The sequence below is a fragment of the Nerophis lumbriciformis genome, linkage group LG03, assembly GCF_033978685.3.
Source record: "Nerophis lumbriciformis linkage group LG03, RoL_Nlum_v2.1, whole genome shotgun sequence".
Lineage (NCBI taxonomy): Eukaryota > Metazoa > Chordata > Actinopteri > Syngnathiformes > Syngnathidae > Nerophis > Nerophis lumbriciformis.
The window spans coordinates 10207305-10222524 of NC_084550.2; the positions used below are offsets into that span (position 1 = coordinate 10207305).

The 15220-nt window shown below is 41.4% G+C and overlaps 1 protein-coding gene and 1 long non-coding RNA gene across 2 annotated transcripts in view; one reads left to right on the forward strand and one right to left on the reverse strand.

The window, feature by feature from the left end:
* Positions 1-6604, reverse strand: part of LOC133578896 (uncharacterized) — a 150831-nt gene extending 144227 nt beyond the window's left edge. The window contains exons 1-2 of the long non-coding RNA XR_009811883.1: positions 6530-6604; positions 6094-6229 (exon numbers count right to left, since the gene is read on the reverse strand). This is a non-coding gene — a long non-coding RNA (uncharacterized lncRNA). The remainder of the gene's footprint in view (positions 1-6093; positions 6230-6529) is intronic.
* Positions 1-15220, forward strand: part of stpg2 (sperm-tail PG-rich repeat containing 2) — a 316591-nt gene that overhangs the window by 161962 nt on the left and 139409 nt on the right. The gene's annotated exons all lie outside the window — the stretch shown is intronic.

The window sequence follows — 15220 nt, forward strand, 5'->3', positions numbered from 1 at the left end:
ATGGCTTTTAACACTGAGTGATATCCATCCTGCAATGGCGCCCCATAATACACCTGCTGTGAACCTGTTTTTATGTTTTTATTTATTCTATTTTAATTATTTATTTTTTATCGTGTTCTGTTTGTGTTGTGTTGTGTTTGCTCGGTACTCGTTTTATCTTTTAACCTGTTCATTGTACAGCACTTTGGCTACCCCTGTGGTAAATTTTAAATGTGCTTTATAAATAAAGTTGATTTGATTTGATTTGATACTTGGTCAACAGCCATTCAGGTAACACTGAGGGTGGCCGTATAAACAACTTTAACACTGTTACAAATATGCGCCACACTGTGAACCCACACCAAACAAGAATGACAAACACATTTCGGCAGAACATCCGCACTGTAACACAACATAAACACAACAGAACAAATACCCAGAACCCCTTGCAGCACTAACTCTTCCGGGACGCTACAATATATACCCCCGCTACCCCCTAACCCCCACCTCAACCCCGCCCACCTCAACCTCCCAAATTCCAAGCTGCTGTTTTGAGGCATGTTAAAAAAAATAATGCACTTTGTGACTTGAATAATAAATATGGCAGTGCCATGTTGGCATTTTTTTCCCATAATTTGAGTTGATTTATTTTGGAAAACCATGTTACATTGTTTAATGCATCCAGCGGGGCATCACAACAAAATTAGGCATAATAATGTGTTAATTCCACGACTGTATATATCGGTATCGGTTGATATCGGAATCGGTAATTAAGGGTTGGACAATATCGGAATATCGGATATCGGCAAAAAAGCCATTATCGGACATCTCTAGTCTACACATAGCTCTTGGGTGTGACTGCCATTCTATGGCAGTCTACACATATCTCTTATGTTTGGCTGCCATCTACTGGTCACAGTTATCATTACACCATGTACCAAATAAAATAGCTTTGAGGTCGGTTAGCAAAACCAGAAATATTTTGCACATTTGGCCGCACCGGGTTGTAAGGCGCACTGTCGAGTTTTAAGAAGAAAAAAAAAAGGATTTTAAGTGTGCCTTCTAGTCCGGAAAATACGGTAATTAATACACATTCAATGACATTAGTTCGCCATAACACTATCACTAGCTGACCACACACAAAGCTGTGTTATTGTGTTATTACGTACTAAAAGCCGGAAGAGCACGGGATGTAAGGTTTAAAACACACTGGAAAGTTAGTGGCCCCTAGGCATCCGCGTAAAAGTTGCACACAGCCCCTTCAACAGATTCTCAAATCCTTTCCCCGGGTCCTGGTTGTCATACAGCCAAGTATTTCATTGTCAAAAGTGAAAGTCACATTCGTGAAAAACTCATCAAAAGAACACTGCATTTAATCGATCCTCCGCTGACCTTATAACACGTTGCGTCGATACATGTAAATGAAAAGTTCTATATTTAGCCCTCGTCATCTTAGGGTGACAGCTGTGCAATAAGGAGTGGGACGCCAGGTTCGCTGGTGTATAATGAAAGGATATGTACAGTAGTAGGGAAAGAATCGATGTGGGGGTTAACGAGTGCTGACAAGGGCAGGTAGACGGCGCGCCTTCATTTTAACGAGGAGGGGTCACAATTGACGCCGCTGTCATCAGCCATTAAGCCCTTCAGCAGGTGGAGAAGATGGTTTCCCCAGATGTTGTGTCCAAAGTGCGGGATTAGTAACCCCTGTTTGACCCAAGAATGACTTGAGCCTATTGATGTTTTATGTGTTACTTACTTCCTAATTTGACTGTTAAATGGTTTAAATGACTCATTGAGGGTTTGGGGGAACTTTAATGCATGCATATAATATTTGGAAAATTCTCTTCTAAATTTGCATAAAAGCGCAGAGCAAGAGACGTGAGTTCAGTGAGCATCTAAAACAGACCTGGGCAAATTAAGGCACGTGCTAAGCTTTTCAATCAGGCTCGCAGGACATTCCCAAATAATTTTTTAGATCTTTAAGATGGAAAGTGTAGCTGCCATTATGATGTTTACACATGACTGTAAGTCTTGAACTATATAAAGTATTTCAATGGTTGGAATCTGCGCTTTTGGATGATATACCAGTTACTATGGTAATCTAACTAGTTACTACCACCCGAACGCCTCCTTAGGGAGGTGTTTAGGGCACTTCCGACCGGCGAAGACCCAGGACACGTTGGTAAGACTATGTCTCCCGGCTGGCCTGGGAACACCTCGGGAGGATCTGGACGAAGTGGCTGGGGAGAGGGAAGTCTGGGCTTCTCTGCTTAGGCTGCTGCCCCCGCGGCCCCACCTCGGATAAGCGGAAGAAAATGGATGGATGGTAATCTAATTAGTTACTATGGTCATCTAATTAGTTACTATGGTCATCTAATTAGTTACTATGGTCATCTACGTCACAGCAGCTCAGACGAGGCACCAAGCAGTGTGGGCGGGAAGCGTTTCCACAGACGCGGAAGGAGATTTTCACAACAAAGTTCTAAAGCTTAGTGATATATCAGATATATCAGGTTGTAGGTGGGTTTATTTTGTACCCTTCGCATTTATATTTCACTGTTTGTTGCATTTTTGTTGCGTTTCACTTGATTGTAAAATATGTCGATCGAAAGGGGGTGTGATGTTCATATGTTGTCAATATTCAGTGTTTTATCCTTCATAGAAAAATTTAAAATTCCATTACGTTTTTTAAGGCGGTCTGTCATAAAGTTTTTAGCATTCAATCAGACATTATTGTGAGGATTTGTATTAGTGTCCCTAAAAATAGATATTTTTTTCTTTAAATGTGGCCCCCAAGTCAAAATAATTGCCCAGGTTTGATCTAAAAGATTAACTCCACAAATGCAGTTTGCTTTTTTGTGTTTCTTTGAGACCTTTTTTTAAATGCCACCTTACAAATGGTACAACAACATGAACATTTCATATCACGGTTATCATTATTTTCATGGTGTTGAATGTGCTCGTGAATTACTCATACACACACTGAAATATTTTAACCATGTTGTATTTTCAGATAAATTATTAAATTAAATGTACACACAATATACTTTCTTAGCAAAATAAACTTTGAATATGTTTATGTTCTTCTATTTTATTTTGTAAATGTTTTACAATTCTTTATTGATAAAGGTTGATAAATTGTTATGGATAAAGACAGATGAGTGATCACTTGGCTTCATTCCCGGTTTCAGGCATGTGATTTGACCACAATGAAAAAGACTGAAAAAATTTCCGGGGGCCTGGGGGACAAAGGCCCCCAGCCAGGTCCAGGGCGGTGCCCTGGTTTGGGGAGAAGCTCCTGGTTTTTCACCAATTTAACATGCTAAAATTAACAAAGACAGCACCATTTGAAGAAAATATTTTAGTGTTTAAAGACATGAAAACATCATTAATAGAACATACATAACCCGATTATCCTAATGAATCACTGTATATGGTTCAGTCCCAACAGTATTTAGTCACTAATATTTACATCTTGTGTTCATTTCACATCCACACGTGTCACATTGATCAGTGTTATTATCACTAATAACAATTCACAGTTTTAATGTATATGCCTAATTGCCTACAAGTTTAGTTATAAATATAACAAAATACCAAATGTAAAAATGTCATTCTTTTCGCCAAAATAGGATATAAATTTATGAAAATAATTAAACATGTTTAGTATTGTTTACTCATATTTGAAAATAGGAAATAATAATAAGTTAAAAAAAGTTAAAGTACGACTGATTGTCACACACACACTAGGTGTGGCGAGATTATTCTCTGCATTCGACCCATCACCCTTGATCACCCCCTGGGAGGTGAGGGGAGCAGTGGGCAGCAGCAGTGGCCGCGCCCGGGAATCATTTTGGTGATTTAACCCCCAATTCCAACCCTTGATGCTGAGTGCCAAGCAGGGAGGTAATGGGTCCCATTTTTATAGTCTTTGGTATGAGTCGGCCGGGGTTTGAACTCACAACCTACCGATCTCAGGGCGGACACTCTAACCACTAGGCCACTGAGTAGGATGTGAGGACACTGACATTGCATGAAACAAGTGAAAATATTTGCCTTCAAGATTGTTACACCACTGACAATATTGTTTCAAGAGACTACATAAGAACTTAATATTACAAAATAGTATTATATGCAAATTTATTTCAAATAAATTGTTAACTGGAATCAATAATGCGACTCTTTGAATTTCTGTAATTTCATAATATATTTTCAAGCGGCTTTTTATTTTTAGAAAAACGCATTTATATTTCGCAAAGCAATAATTGGTTAATATTTAAAACAAACATAAAGCAGATGTTTTTTAGCTTACCTCATTATTAACAACCCTGTCTGCAACTGAAGTGGGTTGTTTGGGTGGATCTTTCCTCTCGATGTCTACGGCAGTTGTCGATGTAAACAAAGGATGAAGTCCGTAAGGTTTGCTCACTTTCGGTTGACATCCAAAAGTACCAGCTAGTGAAAAGTTCGTTTTCCTTGCTTCAAGTTGTTTCATATGTTTTTGCCGTTTCGCATGTACTTCCAAAGCCTTGAAATCTCGTGATCCATAGTCAATATTATCATGACACCACGTGCACAAAACCTTTCCGGGACGATCGATTTTCCGAATAAAATCACCGAACAAAGTCGTAACTTCCTTCTTCCCAACAGTATCAGTGATTTCCCTTTCCATCCAGTCCCATCGAAACTTATTTTTGACATGTTTATCAATTTCTTTTACTCGTAAAGCGTCCTTTCTCTCGAGAACCGACATCGTTTACATATGAAAAATGGCGGTAATAACCATTATGAATGATGACGTTATTAACGTCATCATTCATAACAGACGTCCTGATTGGTCACAAGGAACATATCGACCAATATAAACTACGTCTCGAATCTTGATTTAGGGTTGAAAAAAAACCCGGAAAAAACGGGAGATATATATATTTTTTTCCCGAGATTAAAAAAGACGGAATTCCGACTTTAGACGGAAAAATCACATGCCTGCGGTTTATAGGACATCACGTAGTTCAGTACATGTGGTATTCCTTTGAGTATAGATTGATCACTCGAAGCAACCATTTCCAGATCAGCACCGTATGAAAAAACTAGTCAACAACAGAAGGAGATAACGTCCGCAGGAAACTACCACATAGTGAAGGACATACACTATTTGATTTCCTATTATGCAGCTCATTTTTATTTGACAGTTATTGAAATATCTTGTGTGACATCATGCACAACAGTGCACTTTGTTTTTAACTATTGTAGTGGCGTTCTGTACAAAAAGTGCACTTTATTTTAGTGTTTTGATATGTCATCTTAGTGACATCATGCACAAAAGTGCACTAATAGCTTGTTTTTAAAATGTCTCTGACAATCTTGCATGTTCTGTTTTGAAAATGACATGAATGTTTGTGCCACTGCTTGATAACTGTTTAATAAATAGAGTTTTGGTAAATTGACTTAGTTGTGATTTCCCTCTCTGCATGAAAGTTTAAAATGAGCATATATTAATGCAGTATGAAGAAGAATGTTTTAATGTAGACACAGAATCATCATACTGCTGGGATTATATGCATAAAGTGTTCATTCAAGGCTAAGGCAAAATGTCGAGATATATATCGTGTATCCTGACATGGCCTAAAAAATATTGAGATATTAATAAAAGGCCATATCGCCCAGGCCTAGTTAAGGTTATTTATTGTGTTTTTGTTCGACTTCATTTCTTTTTACACCCGATTAAGAGCTCTTCATGTTAAAATCTTACCCAGCAAAACTACATGTACAGTTCTCAAGGTTTTTAATGATGCCTCCACTGTTGTAGTTTCATTATTTCTACCATAATTAAACATAATGATGATGGTGATTATGAGTCTTAACACAGTATTGTATTAATTGCTGTTTATGGGTTGATAACCTCGAGGTCCATTACTTTGTTTTGTTATGGTGAGTCCTATAATGAGTTAGGTTTTTATCAATCAAGCATTTTTATTACTTCCCATTATAGTTATGTGTATCTGTTTGCTTTGTGTTTTCACTTTTATTGTTGCTTTTGAACGCCCCAGAGGTGAATTTGATACATACTCTTCAAAAGAGAGGTGAAGGAAGAAAGCAAGCAAAATATCAAACCTCAAGCAGAGATGATCACAACAGCGCCCCTCTGGCTCCCAATGGCTAACACACGTTAGTCAGCCTGTGTGGCCACTGAAGGTACTGCAGTGTTCCTTCATGTCGCACAGGTTATGAGTGATTAGATTTGATTGACCTAAGAGTGTGGAAAAAGTGACCGGACAAGACTTCTTAGTCTGTGATTAAAAACAAAATAGCAGCCCAACTACAAAGTTGTATCGATTAAATGAACCAAACACAAAAGCTAGTTAGCTGGTGTTCACAACTAGCTTGTAAAATAGAGTGAAGTTAGCTCATAGCTCGTTAGCCGAGTTAGCTCGTTAGCCAAGTTAGCGAGCCGTGATGGTGGAATACAAAGCAGAAGCCAAGCAAAAATAACCACTAAAGGACCGAGTTACTTCATGGAGCTACAAAAAATGTAAGTAAATATACTCACATTTGTGGTGTGTTCTGAGTGTTTTTTCATCGTTCAATGTGACAGTGACTAAAGTAAAGTGACGTCACAGGTGATGCATTCACTGCTGCGTCACTATGACTTGCTCATATTCACTGGAAGTAGAAAATAACCCATATAGAGCGTTTATTTATTTATTTTTTTAAACTGTTAGCGTCATGATTTAAATAAATTGAAGGTACATGATGTTACAAGAGTAATAATTTAGACTTGTTTTCTAGAGGAGGTGGTGAGTTGGAAATGAATGAATTCCGAGTTGCTTTGAATGCACCAGTATAGTAGTTTAACCCAGTGGTTCTCAAACTTTTTTTGTCATCCCCCACTTTGGACAAGGGGGAGTTTTCAAGCTCCACCTGCCCCCATCGCCCCAACAGAGCGCTAATGCCAAGCTTTAACATTTTCAAATTTATTGAACATCAAGTTGTATACATTCGAACTCAATAACATAAAATAACATTAAGTTCAATAATAAATAAAATAACTGTGCAGCTGTGGTATAACTTGCATCAAGTTCAATAATAAATAAAATAACGTCCATCAAGTTCAATAATAAATAAAACAAAAGTGTTATAACTTGCATCAAGTTCAATAACAAATCAAAAAAACTGTTATAACTTGCATCAAGTTCAATAATAAATCAAAAAAAGTGTTATAACTTGTATCACGTTCAATAATAAATCAAAAAAAGTGTTATAACTTGCATCAAGTTCAATAATAAATCAAATAAAAGTGTTATAACTTGCATCAAGTTCAATAATAAATCAAAAGAAGTGTTATAACTTGCATCACGTTCAATAAAAAAAAAAAAAAAGTGTTAAAACTTGCATCAAGTTCAATAATAAATCAAATAAAAGTGTTATAACTTACATCAAGTTCAATAATAAATCAAAAAAAGTGTTATAACTTGCTTCAAGTTCAATAATAAATCAAAAAAGTGTTATAACTTGCATCAAGTTCAATAATAAATCAAAAAGTGTTATAACTTGCATCACGTTCAATAATAAATCAAAAAAAGTGTTATAACTTGCATCAAGTTCAATAATAAATCAAATAACTTGCATCAAGTTCAATAATACATCAAAAAAAGTGTTATAACTTGCATCAAGTTCAATAATAAATAAAACAAAAGTGTTATAACTTGCATCAAGTTCAATAATAAAAAAAAAGTGTTATAACTTGCATCAAGTTCAATAATAAATCAAATAAAAGTGTTATAACTTGCATCAAGTTCAATAATAAATCAAATATCTTGCATCAAGTTCAATAATAAATAAAAAAAAGTGTTATAACTTGCATCAAGTTCAAAAATAAACAAAACAAAAGTGTTATAACTTGCATCAAGTTCAATAATAAATAAAAAAAAGTGTTATAACTTGCATCAAGTTCAATAATAAATCAAAAAAAGTGTTATAACTTGCATCAAGTTCAATAATAAATAAAACAAAAGTGTTATAACTTGCATCAAGTTCAATAATAAATCAAAAAAAGTGTTATAACTTGCATCAAGTTCAATAATAAATCAAATAACTTGCATCAAGTTCAATAATAAATACAATAAAAGTGCCACTTTGCAATCTTTGCAAAAAAAAAAGGAGGAGCTATGCATTTGGCAAGACAGGGCAAGTGACAGCACTTTCCCCCAGGAGAGCCACCTTGCTTCACTGTGAAACAGCACGGCTGTATGATCAGCTCCCATTTCCTCACACAGTGCAGAGAACAGTCGCGCTTTCAGTGGTCGTGTTTTGATCAAATTTACCGCGCTCACAACATCTGTTAAAACCTCATTGAGTTCGGGGCTGAGCTGCCTTGACGCGAGTGCTTCCCGGTGAATGAGACAGTGTGTGCCCGTCAGATTTTTGTTTCTCTGCAGGCGCTGGCTCTGGCTTGACGACCTTTGAGGTGCGAGTCACAAATGTATATATTTGTGTAATTGTGATCCACACATTAGCCTGCTACCCATCCGCGCGAAAGTTTGTTCCGCTTAGCCCCGCCCCCATTAGTTACTGTTGCTATGTCTGTCAAACATTCGCTCGTACCGAGAAATATAAAGCCTACAGTAAAAATAAGTACCGGTAATTTCCATTTATTTATATAGCGGATTTCACAGACAGAATCACAAAGTGATTTACAGTGTGTATAGAAAATGAAAGCATAGTAAAAAAAATAATCTAAGAATATAATAATTTAAAAAAAAAATTTAAAGTGAAATTTCCTCCCGTTCCTCGCGCCCCACCTGTCATGTCTCTATTCCCCACCACACTTTGAGAAACGCTGGTTTAACCCTTGTGTGGTGTTCGGGTCTGTGGGACCGATTTTAATTTTTTATTAAAAGAAAAATTGAAAAACTGTTATCGTCATGATTTTAATAAATTGGAGGTACATAGTATTACAAGAGTAATAATTTAGACTTGTTGCAATGCACTTTTTTTCTAGTGGAGGTGGTGAGTTGGAAATGAATGAATTCCGAGTTGCTTTGAATGCACCAATACAGTAGCTTAAGCCTTGTGTGGTGTTCGGGTCTGTGGGACCCGTTTTCATTTTTTTATTAAAATAAAAATGATACAATTAATTAATTTTCCAAACTGAGACTCACCGACTTTGGCTCATTTTCCGTGAAGAACATATATCAGAATACATATTTAATGACCACACACCATCATACTTGCCAACCTTGAGACCTTCGAATTCGGGAGATTGGGGGGGTTGAGAGGAGCTTTATTTATTTTATTTTATTTTTTAATTTTTTTTTTATTAAATCACCATTAAAAAAAACACAAGATGCACTTTTAATTAGTGCATCAACCCAAAAAACCTCCCTCCCCCATTCACACTCATCCACACCCACTCACACAAAAGGGGTTGTTTCTTTCTGCTACCAGTATTCTGGTTCCCACAAAATAGACAACACAGTCTGGAAGAGTTTGGGATGCAAGGGGATTCTGGGTATTTGTTCTGTTGTGTTTATGTTGTGTCACGGTGCGGATGTTCTCCCGAAATGTGTTTGTCATTCTTGTTTGGTGTGGGTTCACAGTGTGGCGCATATTTGTAACAGTGTTAAAGTTGTTTACACGGCCACCCTCAGTGTGACCTGTATGGCTATTGATCAAGTATGTCTTGTAGTCACTTTCGTGTGTATGCAGAAGCCACATACAGCATGTGACTGGACTGGCACGCTGTTTGTATGGTGAAAAAGCGGACGCTAAAGGCAGTGCCATCACGGCACGCCCTTAATATTGTTGTTCGGGAGAAATTCGGGAGAATGGTTGCCCCGGGAGATTTTCGGGAGGGGCACTGAAATTAGGGAGTATCCTGGAAAAATCGGGAGGGTTGGCAAGTATGCACACCATACACCCCCCCCAACACATTTCTATTACATATAAGATGTCCGGGTCCACTGGACCCGGGGCTCATAGAAGTGTGGATATTGATGTTCTGTGTACCACACACACACACACACACACACACACACACACACACACACACACACACACACACACACACACACACACACAGCAGGCCTAGACAGGAGGAGGACCGAGTGTAGGTACACAGAACATCAGAAGGTCAAATGTGCGAGAAAATGAGAGCAGACAGTGTTGACAAACAATGTTGCAACCTTGTGTGGGAACCGCAGGTGCAGAAACACAAAAGAAGAATCCCCTAAATCCCCTAAACAGATGTTTATTGGGATAAGGTAAACATCTGTTCAGTATTTTAACATAAAAGTGTTTGATTGTGAGGCATTAAAAGCCACAAAACGCAACGGGTCCATCAGACCCACAAACGCTGGCTGAGTAACCACAATATGAACATTACACAAGGGTTAATACATAGGTGGACTATTTGTACTTCATGCAGATTTTTAGGAAAAGTTTTTCGAGGAAAAAAAAAAGTTAGCTTGTTAGCTTTTGACTGTCAAAGTAGGGATTTAAAAATACATTTAGTGCAACCTATTACTGGCAAGAATACCGTAACAGATGTGGTGCTGTGTGATGGTGGCTTCCCTCCCTGGAGCCTACTTGATTGGTAGAAACTTGTCACAACCTTTTTATTATTTTTATGCATCTTTTTCTTCTGCCTGATCGGTCTTTGTTCCACAAGATGAAGACGTTTCTTATGCATTCTTCACCGCCATTTGCTTCCAGATGATTTACTGTGCACATCATGACTGTCGCTTTGCTCTGGTGTATACACACACACACACACACACACACACACACACACACACACACACACACACACACACACACACACACGAGGGGTTTTCCACCTGTGTCTTATTGTGACATATTGGATCCATCCCTAAGCTCGCTTTGCTCCAGTGCAGGCCGGGCCCCGGGGCCGCTCATCCATCATGCCGCTCTTTGCTTTCGGGGCATGACTCCGTTGATCCTGATTGGCAGTCATTATGGGCCCCGGTGGGAGCACATGCCTCATTGGTTCAGAACAGATTTGCGGGCGGGTTCGAGATGATGGAGGAGGAGGAGGACGACGAGGAAGTGTGCGTGTAAATTTTATTGATGGGGCCGGGACACAAGCTGGGGATGCTGTGGTACTTCGGGCCGTGGTCCTGCAATACTTGTAGGAAACGACGTATTTATTTACAGTTTACATGGAGTGACTAGCGTTTTCTTCCGGTAGTTTATGTTCGTTTTTTTACGTTGTCTGAATAGGAATAAACATTTGACTAAAGTTCCTTGGGAGACACGTCCTGGTTACAATATGGCTATGTTGACTAGGGCTTCCCAGTGACAGCCATTGTAGCTTCTTTTTTATACATGCGTTATTGCTTTGTGGATAAGCACTTTTTGAATTTTTGTGTGTATTTCCTCAAAGTTTAAGGGGGGAGGAGTATATTTATAGCTAGAATTCACTGAAATTAAAATATTTCTTATATACAATATATATATATATATATATATATATATATATATATATATATATATATATATATATATATATATATATATATATATATATGTATGTGTGGGGGAAAAAATCACAAGACTATTTCATCTCTACAGGCCTGTTTCATGAGGGGGGGTTCCCTCAATCATCAGGAGATTTTAATGGGAGCATTCACATACCATGGATTATATAGGGCACAGAGTGGGTGGGTACAGGCTGGTGTAGGGGCGTGGTGATTGGCTCATGTGTTACCTAGGAGGTGTTTCCGTCTGTGGCGGCATGCTGTTACAATTTCGCTGCGCTTGTTGAGGGATGACAGGTCTGGACGGTAAATAATAAACAGTTTTTCTTTCAAGCATAGGTTGCATCTTTTATTACCACTATTGTAAGGTGTGCTGGATGCAAGAATTTGCCATGTTATTGAATATTCAACATTATTGTCTTTGAGGTCCCAAATGTGTTTGCTGAGTTCTGTGGTATTCCGCAGGTTTTGGTTCCTGAAAGAAGCCTTGTGATTGTTCCATCTGGTTTTGAACTCTCCCTCAGTTAATCCTACATATGTGTCGGATGTGTTAATGTCCTTGCGTGTTACCTTAGATTGGTAGACAACTGATGTTTGTAAGCACCCCCCGTTGAGAGGGCAATCAGGTTTCTTTCGACAGTTGCAACCTTTGTTGGTTTTGGAGTCGCTCTGTCCGGGGGCCGACGGCTCATTTGCAATTGTTTTGTTGTGGTTTGAGATGATTTGTCATATATTGTTCATACAGCTGTAGCTCAATTTAATGTTGTTCTTGTTGAATACTTTTCTTAGGGTGTTGTCTTTGGGAAAGTGTTTGTCAATCAGATTGAGGAATTTGTGTCCAATGTTAGTTGAGACGTTTTTGCTGTATGGGGGGTTGTACCAGATGATGTCGTTTCGTTTTCTGTTCTTTTTCGGTTGGTTTCCTGGCGTGGGTTCATAGGTGAGGGTGAAATTGTATCCGCTTTCATCAAGGGCTTTTTGGTACGGGGGGGTTGCTTGGTCAAATTCAGCTTTGCTAGATGACAGCATCGATAGCCTTTTATTAATTCCGGTAGGTATTCTTTTCGTGGTGGTGGGTGGGTGGTTGCTGTCATGGTGCACGTATTGGAGTGTTGTGTTGGGTTTCGTGAATGGTTGGTAGCTGTTATTTCTCAGGTTGAAAGTGACGTCAAGGAAGTTGACGGTTTGCTTGTTGGCTTCAATCGTGATCCGTAGGCCGTTCTCTTTGAAAATTTGGCATATGCGCTTCTTGGTATTCTCGCTGCTCCTTGGCGAGGCGTATATATATATATATATATATATATATATATAGTACAGTACACAGTAATGAAAACACAGTTGTTCTACTAACTGTACTGTACTTGTGTCAGGACTAGGTCCGGGGTGTTTGCTTTTCCAGGATGCAGCGGAAAATTGGCACGGGCGAGACGGGAACCAAGGTACATGATTTATTTAATATATCAAAAAAAGAATAAATGAAAGCGCGCACAGTGGCGGAGAATAAACTATGAAAAAAAACAAAAGACTATAGCAAAAAGTACAAATGAAAAGCACGCACAGTGGCGGAGAATAAACTATGAAAAAACAAAAAGAGTATAAACATGGAACAAAAAACTTACTTGGCTTGGACAAAAAAGGAGCAGCGTGAACATGGACATATGAAACAATGGACATAGCATAAATGTGGAGTGGTATGGGGTGCGAGGTCGTCAGAAAGAAAAACTGAAAAACACTGAACTTAAATACTATGGACATGATTAGTGAAAGCAGGTGCGTGACTCAAAACGTGAAACAGGTGCGTGACGTGACAGGTGAAAACTAATGGTTGCTATGGTGACCAGACAAGGGAGTGAAAAAGCCAGAAACTAAACAAAACATGACTAAGACAAAACATGATTATACAGACATGACAGAACCCCTCCCTTAAGGACAGATACCAGATGTCCAAAACTTAACAAAAGTCATGGGAGGGCGGGAGGGGGACATGGCGGTGGGTCGCCAGCCCAAGTGGCCCCGAATCCACCGAGGCAAAGTCAAGTGGCGGCGGCGAGTGGAACGCCGCTGCAGCAGGCGAGGCGGACGCCCAGGGATTGGCCACATTCGTGGCCGACTGGGAGGTGGGCGCACTTGGCGTGGCGGGCGACCAGGTAGCGGCCATATCCGTAGCCGACGAGGAGGCAGGCGCGTCGTCAACTTGGCAGGCGTGGCAGCTCGGCGTGGCAAGTCAGGCGGCGAAGCTCGGCGTGACGCGTCCAGCGGCGAAGCTCGGCGTGGGTCTTGGTCTTGGTGTGGGTCTTGGTCTTGGCATGGCGAGTCTTGGTCTTGGCATGGCGAGCCTTGGTCTTGGCATGGCGAGCCTTGGTCTTGGCATGGCGAGCCTTGGTCTTGGCATGGCGAGCCTTGGTCTTGGCATGGCGAGCCTTGGTCTTGGCATGGCGAGTCTTGGTCTTGGCATGGCGAGTCTTGGTCTTGGCATGGCGAGTCTTGGTCTTGGCATGGCGAGTCTTGGTCTTGGCATGGCGAGTCTTGGTCTTGGCATGGCGAGTCTTGGTCTTGGCATGGCGAGTCTTGGTCTTGGCATGGCGTGTCTTGGTCTTGGCATGGCGTGTCTTGGTCTTGGCATGGCGGGTCTTGGTCTTGGTCTTGGCATGGCGGGTCTTGGTCTTGGCATGGCGGGTCTTGGTCTTGGTCTTGGCATGGCGGGTCTTGGTCTTGGTCTTGGCATGGCGGGTCTTGGTCTTGGTCTTGGCATGGCGGGTCTTGGCGTCGTGGAGCTGCGACTGGCGGCACTTGGCGTCGTGGAGCTGCGACTGGCGGCACTTGGCGTCGTGGAGCTGCGACTGGCGGCACTTGGCGTCGTGGAGCTGCGACTGGCGGCACTTGGCGTCGTGGAGCTGCGACTGGCGGCACTTGGCGTCGTGGAGCTGCGACTGGCGGCACTTGGCGTCGTGGAGCTGCGACTGGCGGCACTTGGCGTCGTGGAGCTGCGACTGGCGGCACTTGGCGTCGTGGAGCTGCGACTGGCGGCACTTGGCGTCGTGGAGCTGCGACTGGCGGCACTTGGCGTCGTGGAGCTGCGACTGGCGGCACTTGGCGTCGTGGAGCTGCGACTGGCGGCACTTGGCGTCGTGGAGCTGCGATTGGCGGCACTTGGCGTCGTGGAGCTGCGACTGGCGGCACTTGGCGTCGTGGAGCTGCGACTGGCGGCACTTGGCGTCGTGGAGCTGGTACCGGAGCTTGGCGTCGTGGAGCTGGTACCGGAGCTTGGCGTCGTGGAGCTGGTACCGGAGCTTGGCGTCGTGGAGCTGGTAGCGGAGCTTGGCGAGGAACTTGGCATGGTGGAGCTGGTGCGGCAACAGGTGCTAGCCTTGGTGCAGGTGGAGGTGGCCTAGCTGGGGGTTGCGGCTTGGCAGGTCGGAAGACTGGTGGTGGCGGCCGTGAGGGAGGCTGTGGCTTGGCATGGTGATGCCGAGCCACCCCACCAACACAGCTCCCGACCCCAGCCCCCCCCTCAAGGGGCGGATACCAGACGCGCTCCCTGCGGTCTGGAACTCTCTGTAGGGGTGGGCGGGGGAGGGCAGAAACTTCCCCATTAAATTGTCCAAATTGTCTTGTTTTTTTATCCCCCACCTGGGGTTGTGTGGGTGGTAAAAAAGAAAAAAATTGTGACGGGGGCGGGACTTGAGTCTTGGGGGGTGGGGCATGAGTCTTGGGGGGCGGGGCATGAAATTGGGATGGCTGTG